General features: G+C 40.1%; 1 long non-coding RNA gene across 1 annotated transcript in view; it reads left to right on the forward strand.

The window, feature by feature from the left end:
- The first annotated feature begins 1,540 nt into the window (after nt 1-1,540).
- LOC307226641 overlaps nt 1,541-21,598 on the forward strand; it is a 441,096-nt gene continuing 421,038 nt past the window's right edge. Inside the window, exon 1 of the long non-coding RNA XR_013843532.1 lies at nt 1,541-1,637. This is a non-coding gene — a long non-coding RNA (uncharacterized lncRNA). The remainder of the gene's footprint in view (nt 1,638-21,598) is intronic.

Consider the following 21,598-nt stretch of genomic DNA (forward strand, 5'->3'; position numbering starts at 1 on the left):
AGTGGCATAATTATAACTGATTATGAGTAGGGCATGTGTGTGTTCCTTAGTGCCCAGAGGATGGTCAGCACCGGTAATCTTGACAGCCATAATATCTTCAGAATCTCAGGCTGCAACCTAAACATGTGTCAATGTAGTGAGCCCCACTGACCACAGTGGTACTTACTTCCAAGTTCAAAAATATTGTTACGATGCCTCAGAAACAGAAGCAAAAAGAAATTGCATGCAATGATCCACTGTATGAAGCCTGTGACTTCAAGATGGATCCTAAAGTTTGCGTTGTTTCTGGTCGAGTATATCTGAAGGAGCGTCTCATTCAGCCCAGACACTGAGGTCCAGCTCCAAGAGCCTTCTGGCGGTTTCCTCACTGCGAGAAGTGAAGTTACAGGGAACCAAGCAGAGGGCCTTCGCAGTAGTGGTGCCCACCCTGTGGAATGCCCTCCCATCAGTTATTAATAAAACAGAAGACACTGCCGGGCACAGAGGGGCAGCTTGCTAAGGTTACAGTGGGCGATGATGTAAGCAGAAGCAGGAATGACCTTTGCCAAGTTTCTTTTTGGGAAGGAGAACCAGGAAGTGGGCAGAACTCCATGAAGACTGGCGAGGAGAGGCTGCACTAAGAGACCAGGGAGCATAGCTGGCTTCTGCTCTGGATCCAAGCTTGCTGAAATTATGGGAGAAGCAAAAAGAGACACTCTTGGGGTGTAATATTCTGCACTTCCTCCATCAAGGCTAAGGTGTATATATGTGCAAATAAAACAATGCATCTTAAACTGCCGAGACCCCTGGAATCACACACTGCTTGGCAGAGATTGGGGCGGCCTTGGGGTGACCAGTGACAATGTGCATGAAGAAGAAAGAAATGTGTGGAGGGGGAGAAGGTTCATGGTCTCTGTCCTCAACCTCAGCAAATCAAATTGAAAATCCAAATAGAACAATGCTAGGCCTCTCTCTGGGCAATTGAGAAATCCTGCAAAAGGAACAATATTGTGATGAGTTTGGGGTTTTAGGCTGTATGGTGAGACCCTTTTAATCCCTGGATCCAGCAAGTCTTACAATTTAATCCAGGCTTCTAATTTTTGGAATAGCCAGTCTAGCCTCCTGGTGAGTGTGATAGAACCATTAGGGGGAACAAAGGAAAGGGGCTGTGTGTGTGATGGCAAATGGGTGGGCCGCATCCTTCAGCTCCTGGTAGTTAGAAAGACAGAGCCAGAGTTGAGAGTAGAGAGTGAGCAAAAAGAAAAGGCAGCAGGCTGGAGAGAAAGTCAAAACAATGTTTGATTTCTGCTTGAATCCAAGGCTGTGGCTGTGAGAGAAACACAACCCTTTAGGAGTGTTAATGCAACGAACCCCTCCACCTTAGTCCTCCAGCATATGCTCAGGTTGTTTATACAGTGGTACCTCGGGTTAAATACTTAATTCGTTCCGGAGGTCCGTACTTAACCTGAAACTGTTCTTAACCTGAAGCACCACTTTAGCTAGTGGGGCTTCCTGCTGCTGCTGCGCCACCGGAGCACGATATCTGTTCTCATCCTGAACCAAAGTTCTTAACCTGAAGCACTATTTCTGGGTTAGCGGAGTCTGTAACCTGAAGCGTATGTAACCTGAAGCATATGTAACCCGAGGTACCACTGTATGTGTAAATAAACCATATATTTTAACGACACCACAATCTCCACTGTGCCTCTTTCTGTAGCCTGCCTATCAATTGCTCAATAGCAGGCAGGCTGCATCACTGGCTCCTTCCAAGGGACAGACTGGACCAGCAGGCTTCACTCTGACCCTCCTACTGGGTGTAAATTGCAGCCAACCTCGACCTCCTCATGCAAAGCACATGATATTTAAGAACGGAATCCGAATGGTGGAAGGGCACCGGCAGCGGGAGGCCTCGTTAGGGAAAGCTCACCTCAGTTTAAGAATAGTTTCGGTTCAAGAACGGACTTCCGGAACAGATTAAGTTAATAAACCGAGGTACCACTGTATATGTGTGTGTGAGAATGAGAGTTTGGAGTGAAGTGCATAGCTGTGGTTACAGCAGCAGAGGATGCAAAGATTTAAGTCTCGCCCAAAATGAAGTTCCATAAATGTTGTATGCAAAGAAATTTTAAATGGTTCACTTATGAGGCAGCTCAGCCAAACAGACAGTTGCTATAAAAGGAAAAATAGTTTCCTGCCAGTTTCCTTTAATCCCCACTCTGTTATGTTGTCCTAAACAGAGCCAATGATTTGAAAACCAAATTCTTTGCTTGCTCCACAAAGGTAGGAAAAAAAGATTGTGGAAGCACAATGGATGTGTGGTCTGCTATGACTTGGTCAGATGAGGCAAAGATTTGATCTGTGCCAAAGGAAGTTTATTTAAATGGCTCCTCCTTTCTCTGTGCACAAAATGTGTTCTCATTTACTGAGCTGTGTCTACTCAGAAGAAAGACATTGTTTTTACTCCAGAGTAAGTACATTGGTTTAATTTTGATAAATACATTTTAGAGCATGTGTATTACCATTCAAAATCTGTGTTCAATATCTACTGTATTTGCTCACAGAAGTGAGGAGATGTTGGAAGCAGTAATGCATATATAATAATTTGACACCTGATTTTTAGAATTTCTGTCAGCAGGGCAGTGTGTTGCAATTCGCTGCTTGAGGAGATGGGAACATGCTCCTCCCCATCTCCCCACCTCTCTTACCTGTGTTGTGCAGCGGTGCCCACAAAAGCTGGCAGTGGCACTGTCTTCTGGTGAGATCTTCTGAGACATTGCTGAAGTCTCACGATATCTCATACGTTCCCTGAGATCTCACAAGATCTTACAGAAACCAGTGCCACTGCCACCTTCTCCATGGGCAGCAAAGGTGGTGGGCAGGGCAGCAGAGGTGAGGCAGACACAGTTTCTTGGGCTTCTGCCATTCCACACCGCTACCTCACCCTGCCTCATCAGACAGCCAGGCCTGTCTGCCAGTGGATGATACAGCTAGCTTTTTATAGACCACCCCCAAAAGGTGCTACCCAACTCCTTCACATCTTTTAGTTTCCAGTGTTGTGACTGCCTTTGCCTGTGTAGCTGAAACAGCACTATTTCCCTCACTCCACGCCAACTAGGGATGAGTGAATGTTTCAGTTTGGGCTTCTCTCACTTCTCTCATTTTCCCAATCCTAATTTCAGTTCTCCACATTTCCACATGAGTGCAATTCTTCTTTTCTTTTCTTTTTTTAAAAAGACCTCATCAAATTAATCAGAATTTTAGTGGAAATTTCCCAATATACACATTTTTGCAAAGCAATTTTCCCCAGTATAATGTCTTTTGGAATGCTATTTTCACTCACATGTGCGTTCAGAGGCACACTTTTCATTTTTGTACAAGTTACTTGGCTGGAGAACTGCATTTCCAGGAATAGAGTGGTGGAATCTTGATCAGTATCATTCCATTCTCTTCCTGCTCTCCCTTCATACATTTCTTTACCTTTCTGCTGGACTTGGACCAGAAATATATCAAATATATCAAAGCCCAAAGTAACTTGGAGCAAAGCCAGATGAACACATGGGAGAGCACACAGTCATGATGCCTCCTATCGTGTTGTGGTGAAGAGGGCCTTTTCTGCAGTGGCTCCCCATTTGTGGAATACACTCCTTAGAGAGTTTTGACTGGCACCTTCATTATATACCTTTAGGTGCCAGTTGAAAACATTCCTCTTAAATTAGGCCTTTGGCTGATAGACATTCGATGCCCTTTTAAAATGTGGAAGGGGGGATTATCAGGTTGTTTTTATTGTAAATTTTCTGTTTTTTATATATATTGTGATTTTATGCCGTGAACTGCCCTGAGATCTACGGGTATAGGTCAGTATACAAATAATGATGATGATGATGATGTAATTAGTTCTCTGCCACTATCACATGCTCAGATAGTCATCTAGCTGAGCTTTTCAGTGTAGTTAAGGGACCTGGGAATTCTGGGTCACAGTCTCTAGCATCTGAACCATTCACAAGCTGCCATAGTGTATTCACTAGGCTAATTCAGTGATAAACTTGCTAATATTGGAATCCTGTGTCTACCGACGCTGTGTCTGGCTGACTGTGCCCTTTGTATGTGATGTAGACTCTTGCAGCAAAGACATGGATATGCAAAACAAGCTGGGATTTTACACCATTCTCATCAGCAAGTAGCAGATTGGTTGTCAAGAGCAGTAAGTTAAAAGCTACAGGTATATCTGTGTGCCATTGAGCTTGATGGCAAAGATCCTGCTGAATTTCCTAGATGCAGATTGCACCTTATGTGTTTTAAATAAAAACCTGGAATTCTCCAGCCTTACAAGACATTATTGCTGGGAAATCACTAGACCAAAGCACAGAACCTTTGTTTTGATGCAGTCATTTGCCTATTCAAATGTGTGTCAGGACTTATACTGCCATCTACAAATAGATATCAATAGTTAAGAGAGATTTTATAGCCCTTTTGACGTTCAATATATTAGGCAGGTTTAAAAGGTTCTGGAAAATGGATGATCTGCCTAAGCAGAATAACTTTCCACTTGTAAAAATGCTTCTCAAAGTACAGAGGACACAGATTTAATACTTAGCCTTGCTTGTTTAATTACATGTTAAAACATAGACATGTTGGGTCCCCCCCCCCCCCATATTTTAATCCTTCCAGAACAATGACATCCCCACAGAGCCAGAGCTAAAGCAAAGGAGAGGAGGGAATGATAGACGTATGTTATTAGGGAAGATAAATTTAAATAATTTAAATTTAAATAATCATTTAGGCAAAGCTGTTTTATTTCTCCAAAGAAACACAGACATCTCTGCTGCTGCTTCTTTCTTTAGATTCTTTTTCTTGTAAAAAAGAAAGAAAGTATTTGAACTTATTTCATCCCACAACGAATGGTAAAATTGCACCCTCCTCCTTACACACACACACACAAATGCAATATGAGATATCTTGTTTTAAGCAATGATTATTTCATCCTTCCTATTGCCAGGTAGCAGTAAATTAAAACTTCAAAAGGAGAAAAGAAAATCCTCAAACGCATCCATCCACTGCTGCTTAGCAGACAAAAGAAGTTGAGCAAATACTTGAAAATGAGCTCTACCTTTGATTAATCCAAATAATAGAACGTTTCCTAAGTAACTTTGCTCCTGGGAAGATTCCAAGCAAGTAATTCACAAAATATGGCTTTCTTCATTGGAAAGGTTATAAAATTTTGTTTGTTGGAGGTAAGGAAGGAAATGTAATTAAAGGCTGAATTCAGTCTCACATTTCATTCTTTAACTAAAAGAATATGTGTGATTTGGATAGGAGTCACCTAGGCATTTCCTCCCTCCCCCTCCCCCCCCTTTTAAGGCAGTGCACATTGTCAGCAGATCAAATGATGTGATAGCAAGCCTACATCTGGCAGAGCTGGCTGTGCCAGGTAAACTTAAATAGAAACTCCGCGGCCATTAACTTATGTTGCAACGCTGGACTTCCCCGCTAATGGGGATCCAAAGTTCCTCTTTGTAGTGTTGCTATAAAAATGCAAGTAGGGAAGAGGTGAAATGAAACTACAAAGTGTTGGGGGGGGGTTTCATTTGTTTTTAAAAGTCTCCGTTGCATTTTGAAATCCTTACAAAGGAGTATGTTGAAATAACTATTGACAAAGAGAAAACCCCCCACCCCTCACCAAAATGCACTTAAAGGGAAGCAACTGATTCAAGGAGCGTAGTTATTATTATTTTGAAAAAAGGCACTGAGGGATAGAAATATTTTTCAGTCCTCCACGTAAAGGACAAGATTCCAGGACTCTGAATCTGAGAGATCAATTTGACTCTTTGGTAATTTTGTACATTCCCCTTTGCAAATGCAACAACACTTCCCATGGCCTCCATAGTAGTTTTTCCAAAGCTGCAGGTAGAAGGAGGAGTTGGCAAATATTGTCATTGTCCAGCTTCCTCCGGTAGGATGGAACTCCACTACACAAACTCCAGATTCAAGCTGTTATGTATGTGCACATAATAGGCCTAGTTAGGCACATTTAAGCACCGTTGGTTTAAAAACAAAAACAAAAACCCTGCATGAATCCATGAATCATCAAACAAACTGAACCATGGCTGGTGAATTGAATGCAATTTTTGGTCCCTTGGAGAAGACTTTTTTTTTTTTTTTTGGCAAAACAATATAAGGCAACCAGAATAAAATCACTGAAAAAATTGCATAAAGATGACGGTATCTAAATGGTGGTGTCAATGGCATGTCAAATTTATTATACCTGCATTGCAGGGGGTTGAACTCGTTGACCCTTGGTGTCCCTTTCAACTCTACAATTCTATCATTCTACCAACACAAAATTACTGGAATTGGATCTAAAATACATGTATTCCAGACTTCCAGCTAGCGTTTTTTCAAATTAGTTTTTAAATACTTGGTTTTTTTGTTAAAAAATAAACATATGCCCTAATTTGTATGCCCCACTCCCCAAAAAATCTAACTTTAGTTCTCTTTAAATGCAGGAATTACCCTTTGGAGCCTACTGTCACATGGAAGCCCATGTAAACTGCAGAGATTATACATCAAATTGTATTTGGCTGTCACTGATCATCACTGACCAGCAGGAATGAGACCACTTGCTTTCTCCAGCAGGTGCTAGGGACAGACAGAATCTGCTCACCGAGCAATGCCTTGTATGAACCACGGATGTTATCAGCCCTGACTGCTTGGGATGCTGCTGGCCAGGCATCAGCTACCTGCCTGCACAGTTCCAAGCAAACAATTCACCCATTTCCATTGCCACTGCATGATTTCCAATGATATGGACACTCAGTGGCAGCTGATTGCTACTTTCCATTCCTCCTTTCCAGCTGCTCCTGGCTTCCTGAGGACAGCCTGCTCCAAAGTGTAATTTGTTACTCTGGAAATAGCTCAGGCCAAATTACAGGAGTTTTTCATAGAGCCCCAGAGAACCAAAAAAACAAAAAACAAAAAAAACAACAACCTTCAACTGCACTATTTGGAGATTTAAATAGCTGTAAACAGTGATGTCACTGAAATGTTGTCATGGTCTATCTTGTTTTTAATTGCTTTTTTCTAATCATTTTTTCCATCTATGCAGATGTCTTTAAAATGCTTTAGCTAGGTTTTTTTGGTATCCATTTCAACTTCAGGAAATCTTTCTTCTAAAATGTTATGTGTCCACCCTTTGATTTGTGTGTGTGTGTGTGTGTGTGTGTAGATATCAAGGACATCATCCCTTTTTGTTGAGCAACACTCCAAAACTTGGATATGTAACCTATGTTTTAGTCTTGGGACAGGAACATTCTTATGGTTAGAGAATCTCTTCCATTTAACTTAGGATGCACTCCACTTTCGTATGGCTGATGTTAGGCTAGGTTAACTGCGTCCAACTATAACAGCATGGGAAGGTACATGAGGATTAAGCAAAACAAAAGAAAACCCCAAACTTGTTTTGATAGCAAAGACCTGTTATTCACATGGGTAAGTACTTATAAGATAAAAATGTTGGGGCTTGAGGGAATGAAAAGGGGTTTTGGCCTTTGTGCAAGCATTTTTAGATCTCCAAAATAAGGAATCTTGATGGTATTTTAGTGCATGGATGGTCGACCACAAGTGGGCTCCATAAATGGGACAGATGCCGTGAATTTGTGGCACTCCCTGATAAGAGGGACAGTCCCTGGAATTGGCTTGGGAATGGTACTGTTATCTCATCCCAAACTTAGTGGATGAAGGCCCAAAACTACATCAAGGTGTGTGTGTGTGTGTGTGTGTGTGTGTGTGTACAAACTACTTCAGGGTCCTTGACTAGTAGTATACTTTCCCCAAAGGTTAGCTACACATCATTTTAGCATAATTGACAAATGGATAATGAAGTAGAGTTTTAAATTCTAAAATTTATTGGCAAGTTACCTAGGGCTGCAGCGTACAGTTAGAAAACTACTGGTTTAAAGGATAGTTGGTGCTATTAGGTCAAGGAAGTTCAAGTTTCAAGTCAAAGAATGTCAGTAAAATTGTGACTATAAATAATTCAAATGTCATTTTAGGTTTGCCAAAATGTGACTCATATTTTTCTACTATTTTGCCAGCCATTTTAAGATTGGTTACCTGAATTCTCCAAGATCCACCAAGAAGATTCCTAGCTAGAATCCTCCTTTCTCATTTCTGCCATTCAAAAACTCAGATTAGCTGCACTTGGTTCTAAGATGCACAAGAAGAAATCATAAATCAATCCCTTGTCATTTTCCATCGAACAGGCTGAGGTTGAGATGGATTTTTTGCCCCCATTTACAATCTGAACCAAAGGATCCTAAGCCAAGGAAGCAGCTGGCACAATAAAAAAACACAGGGGGGAGAAAGCAGTTCTAGCTGGCACCTCCTGCTGACAATGACTAGCCAAATCTCCACAGGGAAAAATGCCAGTATAGATTTCTGTGACAAAAAAACAACAAAATAGATTTTTGTCAATGTACATAGATTTGACAAGTAGTCAGATAAATCTATCAATAGTGAGTGACATATCTCTCTGCAATTTTTCCAGATGAAACGGTGCCTAGAATGACAAAGCTGAGAAATCCCTAATTGGGTCTGTCATGATTAGTGACTGATCTGGACTCTCAGACCTTCTTTTACAACACTTAGGGCTTTTTTTTCTGCCCAGTTTCTTTTGCCATTCCCTTTATATACAGAATTGGCTGCCTCTCCTGAGACATCTGCTCAGCATTTTAAAAGAAAGGGATGGAGGGGGGACCTTCATTATAGGGTTGTGGCATGTGATCATTCTACCCACTGCAAACATAGGCCAAGACAAAAGCAGGTTCTTACAGGAGTTAGAAGTCATCAAGAACACATCAAAGGTTGCAGTACCTGATGACTGTAGACGCACATCTTTTTGTTCTGTGAATGATACTGTACACGTACTATTTTATTATGCAAAATGAGACTGATCTAACCATTCACTAATGCCCTTGGGATATAAAGTATCTACAGCAGCTTGTGAATCCTACCACAGATGACTGTGGAGACCATCTTAGAAGAGTGAAAACACGTGAATGCACACTCATTATGCAAATAAGTATATTTAATTATCTTTTTGTGGGTTGGTTGTCAAAAGTTCAGTGAAACTGCAATCTGCCAAATATTTGAAATTCTGTTTCTTTATTTTTTATTTTTTACTTTTTAAATTCATATAGCGACCTCATACCACCACCTCCAGTTAGCCAGTATCCAATTAACCCACTATTTGAAGTGAATGATCTGAGATCTAGCTAGCGAAATTTAGCATTGGCCTCCATTTGGGGGCTTTCTCAAGTTTTGATTAGTAAAAATAAATTACTTAAAAGTCCACTTTTTAAATGTATCCCTCAATTAAGGCAAAACAAAGTTTTAAGGAATATTTTGTAATGGCGTGGATCATTCTACTAACCACTTACACGAGACTTTGACACAATTTGTTTTGTCGACGAGTAGAAGAGCTACTATATTTATCACCAGATGAATCCTTCCTTACCTTGTTCAATCTGTGAGAAAGAAAACCTCAAAGCAAAACCATCTGCTTTTGTTTTTGCAAAGAACATCCTGTCTTAGCAACACGGATGTAAAACTTAACAATTTGTGCACGGATTTTCGCAAACGGGTACATATTATATCCCCAACCTCACCTCCAATATCTGTTTAATTTTGACAATAATGTCATGGTTATAGAAACAAAAGTTGAAGATAGCTAAAGCTCAGAGATACAAGTGTTGTATTTTCATCAAGATGCTCCAAAACAAACACTTGGCTTACTTTCTCTCTCCTAAAGAATGGCTTGTGAACAATAAGAATAGCAAGTGCATATATGGATAAGCCTATCTCAAAACAGTAGAGAGTATCATGTTACAGGAGTAGCATTTGGATAAGTATGCCTGGAAGAAAGGCAAGAGATAGGGGAAAACGTATAATAGGGACCCGTTTAGATAGCAGAGTTGTTTCAGAGGTTGTTAATTAGGCCTGTTATTCCAAATCAGGGAACTGTGTCAACCACTATCTTGGTTCATTATCTGGTCACTGTGCTTACTGAACCCTCTGAAGGCTCACCTAGTGATATGCTAACTATGGCAGTTCAATATATGTGAAGTGAAAGGTGAAAAATGAGCCGAATTTTAGTTTACTTGCATCTTCTTTGCTAAGTAGGCACATCTTTTGCTTGAAAGCACTTTTCTAGTGCAAGCTTTCACATGTCTGCTCAGTAGTAAGTCCCATTGAGTTCGACAGACTTTTGCTTCCATGTAACTAGGCATAGGATTGCAGACTACACTCCACTGAGTTCATTGGAATTGGGTGTTCTGTTTATTTTTCATTGAAATAAATGGTGGAGAGTTTTTAGCTAGAACACGTGGTGTTTCATTTTCTTCATAACTGATTATTTCTAGCCTATTGTTATTTATTGAAGGCAGTGTATCTCAAGAAGTACCATTAAATGTCAGAAAACACTTCACATTTTTTATATCTATACCACTGTCAGGGGAATGTTTTCCTTTACCAGTAAGATGACAGAAATGTGGATAAAATCTAGTCACTTACCAATAGGGATGTAAGGGAATTCCAGCAGAAATGGAAGTGAAGTGGACATTGCCAAAGTTCACTTATTCATCCATTGTACAGAATGGAAATCAATCCAGCAAATATGATTAAATACAATTGTTGTTTTCAGTTGGTAGGAATTAATAATGTGAACCAGTTCACACAGGGAGGAGGAATTGGTAAGCACCTTGTGGCACTTACAGAAAAATGAAGGACACCTCTAGGCTTGCTGCAGGGCTGAGGGGTGGGGACAAGTGCCTCATGTGACTCACCCACTCAGTGCCACATAGCTCCCAGGTGGCATAGTGGGTAGAAATCCCTGGAGATAGTAAAATGCTGACTAGGAAGGGCTAGGAGTACAGGGCCAAGCTCTCCGGGACCCACACCAAGGAAGCTTGCCGAAAGACTTGAAGCAGGAGGGAAACATCCCAACATTTCAGATTAATAGGAACCCACGCTGGTGTCAGAGAGTTTAGGAGCACTCCCTTAACCTGTAGAAGATCCTTCAGCATTTGATAAATAAACACTGTGGTCCTCTTGAAAACCCAAACAATGCATCATCTCATTATTGCTAGGTTCCAGGTAGAAAGGTACAGCTGCAGAAAACCATTCTACTTCTTTAATCATATTAAGTTTGGGGCATAGTGAGTGTATAATTAAAAGATGCTATTGTTTTTCTGCTGATACAAACTCCCGTCCGTCCGTCCCCGATTCCCTCTCTTAGCCCTTCCACTTAGTAGCATTACTACTAAGGAGAGCAGAAGTGGTGTTTTCTTCATAAGGTCATTAGAAGTTAAACAGCATTGCTTCAGAAATAAATGGCTTACAACCCATCCCTTTCAATGAGCACATTCTTTTGCCTCCAGATGTTATATAAAAAGGGGGGAAAAGAGAAGAAAGAAGTGGTTTTATCAAAAAATATGAATCTGCAGTTTCAAGTGTGTTCAGTTCTGTAAGGTAATTTCCCCTTCAAAATGAAAAACGGAAAAGAAGTAGGTAATGCTTTAATTTGTTATTAGGAGTAATTACTGTCTGGCCTCGAGGGGTTACTTCTACATTGGGTTTAACAAGAAAACCATTTAACATATATTTATCTTTGTAAATTGTCCTGAATGATCAGCAAATACCTAATCATCTACAAAAAGCTGTTTAAAACATCCTTACCCAGATAACAGGAAATTATAACCTATGAGACCAGAAAGGCTAAAGTAATGTTTAAGCTGTGATAGTTACATGAAAACTGTCAATAGTTTTCTTTAAAATTCTTCCTTCCTCCCTTCCCTTCCCTTCCCTTCCCTTCCCTTCCCTTCATGGCACCAAATGGGCTGGGTTAGGCTAAGGATACATTGAGCTTACCTTCCAATAGTATCTCATACATATTTACAGATGCCCACCATCCTTAACATAATTAGAATCAACAACATCCATGTATCAAGATCTTCACTGATGAACCTCCAGTATTTTTCAGACCATCACAATAGGATAATTTTAAAGCCCTGTCTAACATTTCCACTTTAATGGAAATCAGAACAAATATTCAGCAAACAGATCATCTGGAAGTGACCTATACATTTTTAACGTTTGTAAACTGCGATTATTTTTTTTTAAAAATGAGGAAAGTGCAGGTACCAAATTTGAAAATAAGTACAGTGGTGCCCCGCAAGACGAACACCTCGCAAGATGAAAAATCCGCTAGACGAAAGGGTTTTCCGTTTTGGAGGCGCTTCGCAAAACGAATTTCCCTATGGGCTTGCTTCGCAAGACGAAAATGTCTTGCGAGTTCCTGCGGGTTTTTTTCCTTCCCCCCTTTTTCTAAGCCGCTAAGCCGCTTATCAGCTGATACGCTAAGCCGCTAAGCCGCTAAAAGCCGCTAAAAGCCGCTAAGCCACTAATAGCGCTAATCCGCTAAGCCGTCAATGGGCTTGCTTTGCAAGATGAAAAAACCGCTAGACGAAAAGAATCGCGGAACGGATTCTTTTCGTCTTGCAAGGCACCACTGTACTATTTACTGGTATAAATATATTTGCATTACACACTTCTAAATCTGGCCCGTGGATGGTCCGGGAATCAGCGTGTTTTTACATGAGTAGAATGTGTCCTTTTATTTAAAATGCATCTCTGGGTTATTTGTGGGGTCTGCCTGGTGTTCTTACATGAGTAGAATGTGTGCTTTTATTTAATATGCATCTCTGGGTTATTTGTGGGGCATAGGAATTCGTTCATCTCCCCCCCCAAAAAATATATAGTCCGGCCCACCACATGGTCTGAGGGATGGTAGACCGGCCCATAGCTGAAAACGGTTGCTGACCCCTGTTCTAGGGACACATCAATGCCAGAAAGAAACACACACACACACACACACACACACACACATATTCACAGTAAGTGGCATCCAACAAATGTGTTCAATCAGCGCAAAGATTTCTATCTACACTCCCTGTACATGCCCCTCCCACTTCTGTTCCAGAGGGTTGGGGAAACCTTCAAACAGATTTAGGGGCATGCGGAGGGAAGAGAGGGGTAAAGTCTCATTGTGCAAACAGGAATGCTTGTGCTGATGCAACATGATGCGTAATCCTCCTTTGGAGACAACCCATTGTTTACAGTGCATGCACATGTGAACAGATCTTTTCCTGCTGCCTGAACTTTGGCAGTAGCTCAACTTTCAAATGATCTCTGAGTCTCTCGACTCAGAATAATGATGGGAAAGCAATTCTTAGGTGTGGGGACAGCGGGAAGAACCAATGTGGTTGGAGACAGATAAAAGGGTCACATGGATGAAAGCCTTTGGGATGGAAAGCAATAAAGAGAGAAATTAGCCAAGGAGGATTTGGCGAAGACTTACAACATGACAATGTCTGTAAGAAAAAGAAGAAGAGTTTGGATTTGATATCCCGCTTTATCACTACCCAAAGGAGTCTCAAAGCTGCTAACATTCTTCTTTCCCTTCCTCCCCCACAACAAACACTCTGTGAGGTGAGTGAGGCTGAGAGACTTCAGAGAAGTGTGACTAGCCCAAGGTCACCCAGCAGCTGCATGTGGAGGAGCAGGGAATCGAACCCGGTTCACCAAATTACGAGTCCACCGCTCTTAACCACTACACCACACTGGCTGTAAGTGCTTGAGTATTTATTTCTATTTTCTCTGCTTACCTGTTTGGCATTTAATTCAGCACAAGCCAGATTTGCTACTCTTGGGAACAAGAGAGAGGCAGAGAGAGAAAGGAAAAAGGAACTGTTATCTTCAGCAACTGTTTTGCATAAGAGTGAAGATACAGGACTCGGGCTGCCCTTTACTTTTTACCCAGGTGTGCTCAGCCAAGTCTGCATCCATCGTCCTTGTGCATTTATGCTCAGTAATCCTTTTACGGGATTAGTGCGGCAGTGGTTTTCAGCATACCACAGGGCTTGCAGGACGACAAAGAAATGACATTTTGAGGCCTTCTCCTTCCCCTTGCCAGGGTCTTAATGTTATTCTGCTGCAGCTTTTTTTGGCATACGAATTTATGGTGCTGTCTAAAACTGCCATGCTTGTCTTTGAATATACTTGTGGATGTTTCTGATCTTGCTTTAATTGGGCATGCTTTAGGCTCACATAAAATATTAACATCTTAGCCAATGAAAGTCAGTGCCCAGAGCTCATACTTTCTAAAATTAATATAATCTTGTTTCTTTCCAGTTGAGACTCCAGAAGATCAAAATTCAGAATGGTTCCTTTTCTTTTCAGTCATTGGTAGGTTGCTTTATTTGGGAATGGCTCAGCTTCCTGGTGGTCTTCAGGGCTCACCGCAAGGTCTAGCTCTTTATGCTTTTGCTCAAGAGGAAGAGTTAAAGGTGTGCGGAATTTCTTTGAAAGCCCTAGAGATCAAAGGGCTTATAGATCAAGGAAAGTTGTTTCAGTCAATTTATTGGCAATGGGCTAAGTATTATAATACTAAAGGAACCCATATTATAAATATCTACATATTTTGTTTTGTTTTGCTTGCTTGCTTATTTGAAACACCTTTTATCATCAGAACCCCAGGTTGGAATACAATTAGAGATGGGAGAGAAAGCCGATTCAGTATGAATTTGTCTCCTGTTAGTAGCTGAAATACCAATAAAAAATGAATGGGAAAAATGGGGAGATTTTCATTCATTTCTCACATTCAGCTTCATGTTTTCATTTGCTGTTCACAGAAATGAATTTGAAGCAAATGGAGGTTCATGTGTTTTGTTTTACAAACCACCCTAATCCTAGAGTTCAGTTGAGTAGATTACCATTGAACCATAGATTATTTTAAGTAAGGCAGTTTCCTTACCTGAGTCTCACTTTCACAGCACACTGCTAAGTGGGTTTCATCTATAAGAAACTACAATAGGTATTAGATGATAATAGAAGCTTTCTATGTGACATAACAGTTATATGAGGGAACTATTAAATCATCTCAATTCAGGCACACTTTTGTTGAAAGAGGAATAGAAATAACATACCATAATTTTGTAGATTGGGGTAGATAAATTTGTTTCTTTAGTTCTCTCATTTCATAGAACTTAAACTGTAATTGTGGTGCTACAGATCAATATATTTCATTTAGAGTAACTACGTAAATAAAATGATACCAAGCATGATGAGGACAGTTGTGGTTTACATGTCCTAAAGTGCAAGCTTGTTTGCTTTTATAGATTCAAGATTAAAAAGTCTAGCCATTTAGACAGACAGCTGAAAAAGTAAATCTTGACCCATCTTCTCTTCTAAAATAACAGGCACATAAATGGCTAATTCTTTATCATTTTCTGTCCTTGTGAGTATTGTTGTCAGGAAAGTGGATTCATGTTTGGCTATTTTATTTTCTTATTTCAATTCTTGTCATGTGGATGAGCTATTAGAATTGCATTTCCTTGTAGGTAATATAAATCACAAGAGCATCTTGTTCCGTTTTGACCTTTTCAATATTCTGTAGTTTGATTGGCCAGCTGCTTTAGATCACCATGTTTATAGTCCTGGATGACTTGAATAGAGCATTCCAGATCAGCCAATCACAACAAAGAATGTTGAAAAGGCCAAATGTAGTAGATATGGTCTTTTGATTAATTGCTTTGGGACTTATAGAATATACTTATGCATGATGCTTACATCCTGCCTTTCCTCCAGGATGCCTAGGTCTGTGATTAACCTAAATTTGCAGAAGGGACTGACCAGAAGAGCCTTCTCTGAGCTGTCCTGCTGTTTCAAACTGAGCAGAGGACAGTGTTCCCTATGGCTAATGTTGAAACAACCTCAGGACTTTATACTGAGATGAAATCCTCATAGACTAAATGTCAACCAGAATGTTATGCCTTAATCAGGGTGGGAGGAACAGATGGATTAAGGCATATTCTCCCTGCACTAGCACAACCATTGAATTGAATACTGCCCAGTAAACATCACAGCAGCTTTGGAACCAGTCCTTGATACTTGTAAAATACCATTGGCATATATTAGGGCCTGAATCCAGCTCAATATCTATATTGACTTCATGACTTTGTGCCAGTCAGCAAAGCCTTTTGTTGTGTGTGTGAGAGAGAGACAGAGAGAATTAACAAGCTCACAGGTAGCAATCTTTAGTCTGATCTTCCTGAAAACAAACATGCCATGTTTGTGGCTTTCTACATCCAAGGAAATGTTAAATACTTCCTTTAGGGGATGGGATATCCCCCATCCTACTTCATTACTATTTAACTGGTGTCACTACCCCACTCGTTTTTCACCCTTCCGGTTTAAGTTGGAGAATTTATCTCTCAGAGTTTTATCTTGCCTTTCCTCCAAGGCCGCATACATTACTCTTCCCCCTTCCTTTTCATTGTCCCAACAGTCTTTTGGTGAGTCTTGCCCCAAGGTCACCCAGTGATCTCCGTGATTATGGATTTGAGTTTGGGTCTCCAATCCTAGTCTAATAACTCTGCTACATTGCGTAATACTGACAGGCAGGAGTACACACATACAACAGTGGGATTAATACAGATACAGTAGATTCATGCAGTGATTAACACACCATTGGGATTCAGATGATGATGGTGATGGTTACCTAAGCTCCCGGTGTGTGTTACAATAATTGAAAGTCCTCACACGTTAAAAGGAAACATTAGAAGGTTGAGGAGTTTGCATGACCTACCAACCCACAACCAACACCCCAGATGCAACCACCAGCCAATGACTGCCATGCACTTAGTGGTCATGTTAAGGGGTCATATGCATTATGCAATGCTTTTTTTGTCTGATGGTACTCACTACAGAGTACTGTCACCTCCTTTTCGGTGCCCATGGCAGATATTTTGTGCTGGCACCTATGATACTTTTATCAAAATATCAGTACTGACACTTCTTTAACAAACAAACAAAAGCAAGCAAACAAACAAAAGCACATGTCATATTTATGTGCCCATGTATGCATGTAAGGCTTCTCCATACAAAAGTTTGTGTGTGTGTGTGTGTGTGTGTGTGTGTCCTGGGCCAATTAGGATTTCACCTCAAACAGTGAAGCCCCACAAGCTAACCTTGGTACCTGCATATTGCACCTTCGTGTGAGATTAAACATGCAGCTTGAAGAGGCTATAGCAAATAGGTATGCTACCAGGGGAGCTGGATATTCCCTCAGGGATTATTTCAGTGTAAAATGGGGGTTTTATCTGAACTTCTGTGCACTAAGTAGACTGGAGGCAAATTGTGACTCCTTTTTTCACAGCGATTTAGTCAGTGTACATGTTGTCACCTGTTCAGAACTAAAGGAATTGCAATGCAAGTGCGTGATTACATTGAGAAATCATTTCTGTATGGTTTTAATCAACATGTATTTGGTGCGAACTGAAAACAGCAGTTGTACAATTGCCCGAACAAAGTTTGGAAGCCAAAAAATGAAGATTAACAGAGTGATAGTATACTTGATCTTGTTTGTAAAGTGGAACCAGTAGAATCAGCCTAGGAAGGAATTTTGATGGGGAAACTGTTTTAAGTAGCCCTGGTTTTTTGAAATGAGTTTCACCTGTTCAGTATACCTACCCAGTTTCTTTTAGTGATTTTGACAGCTGCAAGTTCTTCAGCTCGTTTTGTCAAAGCCATGAGTGTCCAGCCCTCAAGCTAAGGGAGGTTTGCTAACACAGAGTGATACCATACATTACTTATAGCCAAAATAGAAACACTGAAATCTATGGACTTAAGTCCGTTGATTTCTACTCTTGCTGGTCTATAATAATCACCCTAAAACCTACTACTAAATCCTTTATTCTGCCCACCCCTGAGTATCATGAAATAGCACATCATATCTGAATAATTTATTGTACTCTCTTACAGATAAAAGTAAAAATAAATGATAGAACAATGGCATCTGTAATGTGTCACTTTCCAATAATCAGTGAACTGAAACAGAAATACATTTCTCTAAAAATACACCAGTTCTCTGCTGCTTAGTTCATAAATGACATACTTTACAACACACTGTGTACAAAACCACAGCTTTCAAAAGTCACCTGAAGCATTACAAAGAAGTCATACTGTCCAACTGATGACTGTTTTAAGCATATATATATATACAAATTTAATTGGACTAACAGCACAATCCTACACATATTTAATCAGAAGGGAGTCCTACTGACAAAGGGACTTGCTCCCAGGTCAGTGAATATAGGATTGCACCCTAAATTGACTTAAATCCATCTTAACAGATTTCTGAGTTAGACTGATAATGCAGGCTAATGACCATGTCCTTTCTTCTATCAGTTTCAAATATTGAAACTAATGTGTCCTTTTTAAGTCATTTTCTCATTTGTTGTGCTGCAATCCCCAGCATTAGTTGTGTGATACTACAACAAATCTTTTTTTTTTTTTTTTTTGAACAGGAATGTTATAACACTACTTTGCAAATTGTTAAACTTTGCTCTTCAGTGCATTTCTTCCTACAGATAGCAGAAAAATGCCGTCTTTGAAACAAAAAGTCTCTTTGACTCTTACTGGGCTACTTTGCTTGATGTTTAACAGTGTTATTGTTATGATCCTTCTTGTGTCAAAAATGATTGCCAGTATTAAATTGGAAAGCAGGCCGTTTTACAAGTTCCCAAGTACCATTGCTTTAAAAGTCCCATATGTCTCTGCAAGATGAATAATTGTCCATCAGCCTATGGTTCATTAGGGACCAAAAATCAATTGAGTGGGAGGGCTTCCGATAGGAGGCTATACAAACTGTGGTTTTGCTGGTTTCTTGATGAATAGAGTAGCATAGCACAGAAAGCTTTTTATCTGATGGCTCCAAGGTAGTTAGGACAGTGACAGCTATGAAGTGTGTACAGATAATTGGGCCAGGAAGGAGGAAAAGGAGTGCTCCGACTTAGGCAGCAAATGTTCCTTGCCTACAATCCTCAAGCCAGATACTCCAGAGCATTCTCATTGACCTCCATGGGATCCAGCGACTGTCAGTGATTAGAAGATGGTGGCCTTAGTGAGCGGTAGAAAGTTTCTTTGGGAACCTGACCTACTGCATACATGAAAGGCCTTCAAAATTATTCAGGAAGAGGGAAGTGGACATGGCAGGGGGGACAAGGCTAGGGTTAAAATTGTGCTGCTGTAAATGGTTGCGGTATCTGCTGTCACTGTCTTTGTAGTGAGAGGAGAAATTTGGTCTTTCTTTCTTTCTTTCTTTCTTTCTTTGAAAGTTTGAAAGGTGCCATATTTAAATGAGCATTGTTGTAACTACTTATATTTTGTTGCTTCTTTTTTATTACAAAAATATTTTTTCCCATTTTACAATATTTCAACAACAAAAATTAAATCTAAATAAATTCAACCTACATTATATTTGACTCCCCCCCCCCCCGCGGTTCCTTATTATATATCGTAATCTTACTGCATAACCATTTCGAACCTATTTACAAATGTAATCTTTTTACTCCCTTTATGTTATTTCTTACTGCTCGTGTTTATTGACATGTTTATTTTGTTTCTTAATTAGTCTTGTCTAAATGAGCCCACATATAAACAGTCAAAAATTCATTCTGATATTTTTCCTTTCAAAAGTATGATCAAATAATAATAATAATAATAATAATAATAATAATAATATGTTCTCCTCTCTCAGAATTACTCTGCTTTCTTGACATAGTTTTATAAGTAAGCATTGCATTCCAAAGTAAAGATAAACCATTCCTTTCAGTGCTGTGTAAGTGTTGCAAAACAAATAAGTGCTACTAAAAATCAATAATTGATAAGGGCTGCTGACACACCAGAGCACAACTCAGCGTCAACTATGTGTGCTATCATTTGGACTATTTTGACAGACTGAAGAAATGATACAAACATTTCAGTGTTGTTGAGATCTGGATTTAATCTTGTTGCTAAATTAAGATTTTTAAAATGGAATTTAGAGCCAACCAGGTAGCAACAAAGAAACCTTATGGATAGGTTTGAGTCATCCAATGAAATGGATAGGCAGTGTTTGTTTATTTTTGAAACAAAATAAAAAAATTCCTTCCAGTAGCACCTTAAAGACCAACTAAGTTAGTTCTTGGTATGAGCTTTCGTGTGCATGCACACTTCTTCAGATTTTTGGTTATTTCCGGACACACACATATACTGCCAACATATATATGTGTATACACATATACACATATACATTTGGTTATTTTTGGTTATTTCCGGACACACATATATACTGCCAACATGCAAATATTATGGAGAAATGCACTAAAAGTATCGGAAATATATATTTTATGTTGAAAGCATGCGTTTTATGTTTAAAAGTATGAATAAAATGCATACATGCTGAATGTGGACTTACTGTCTATTATTTCAAAGCTTTACACAAAATGGGATGGATCCCCAACTGAGCACTGGAAAACTGAGGAGGTGGAGGCTATGGACGAGGAGGCCATGGAAGAAGGTACAAGTGGCGGAGGGGAGGGGGCAGGGGCAACTGAGTGATGGGGGCAGCAGGATTGGGGGGCTGATTTGCACTCCCAAAATGATGAGACATCATAGCTGTCAACTTTTTCCTTTTCTTGCAAGGAATCCTATTCAGAATAAGGGAATTTCCCTTTAAAAAAAGGAAACGTTGACAGCTATGTGAGAGATAAGAGTGTGGGGCCTAAAATCCTTTCAAGGAATCCAGCCCCACTGTGTCCAGTGAAGCTTACTTCTCAGCAAACCTGCATTGCCTGCATTGCACGAAAAAGAATCGGAGAACAAGTTTCATCCTTCAAATGAGATTGAAATGCACTGGGAGAACTGCTAAGTACTCCAGGCATGGTAGGACTGCTGAGGGAGGGCACAAGGTGCAGCCATGAAAGGATTCTTGACAAATATCAGAAAGAGAAGCCATTAAATTACAAGCAAAACAAAACAACCAACTCACCGAAACCGACAATATTTACTGAAGGGCCCTCCAGGAAAGCAGTCCTGCTCACTTAAAAGGTATTCCTATCAAGAAATTATCCTGACACACCATTTTAAAGGAACAAGAGTTGGAGTCTTTCCAGTTATATTCCAGAAAGGGTGGGGCCCATATCAATAAATCACTTGCACATAAGGAGCATTTTCCATCCAGAAAGAAACCCATTAAAAATAATTAAGCCAGGAAAGTTAGGTGAAAGGAAGGTAGATCATCAAATTTCTTAATGGATTTTCAGCTCAGGAGAATTGAAGCTGGGGAAGAAAAAGACTCTCCACATGGGCTCCCTTATAGTTCGTTATAGTTTGCTGATGCATTTTTATTTCCCAGTACAGCAACCAAAGAAAGAGCGTAGACAGAAAATATTGTTGATTTCTAATTTCAGCTAAAAAAAGGAAAGTAGCAACTATTGCTCGTAGGCAGAGAGCAATTATGTAAGTACCTTCTGTGTGCTGTAAGTCAGAATGTGCTTCTGACAGAATTGTGCTCAGTTTTCTATATCAGCTACACTCAGTGAAGGACTGGCCCTACCATTAGGCAGTGTGAGGCAAGAGGCAAGTGGTAGGGGTGGGGAGCAGAGATGTCAGAGAATTCTGCTGGAAATGGGAGGGGAAAGTGCTGCAAGTTGCATGTTCATCTGAGGTCAGTGATTCATCTGAG

This window comes from Podarcis cretensis (assembly GCF_951804945.1).
Source record: "Podarcis cretensis genome assembly, chromosome: 1".
In the NCBI taxonomy this organism is placed as follows: Eukaryota; Metazoa; Chordata; class Lepidosauria; order Squamata; family Lacertidae; genus Podarcis; species Podarcis cretensis.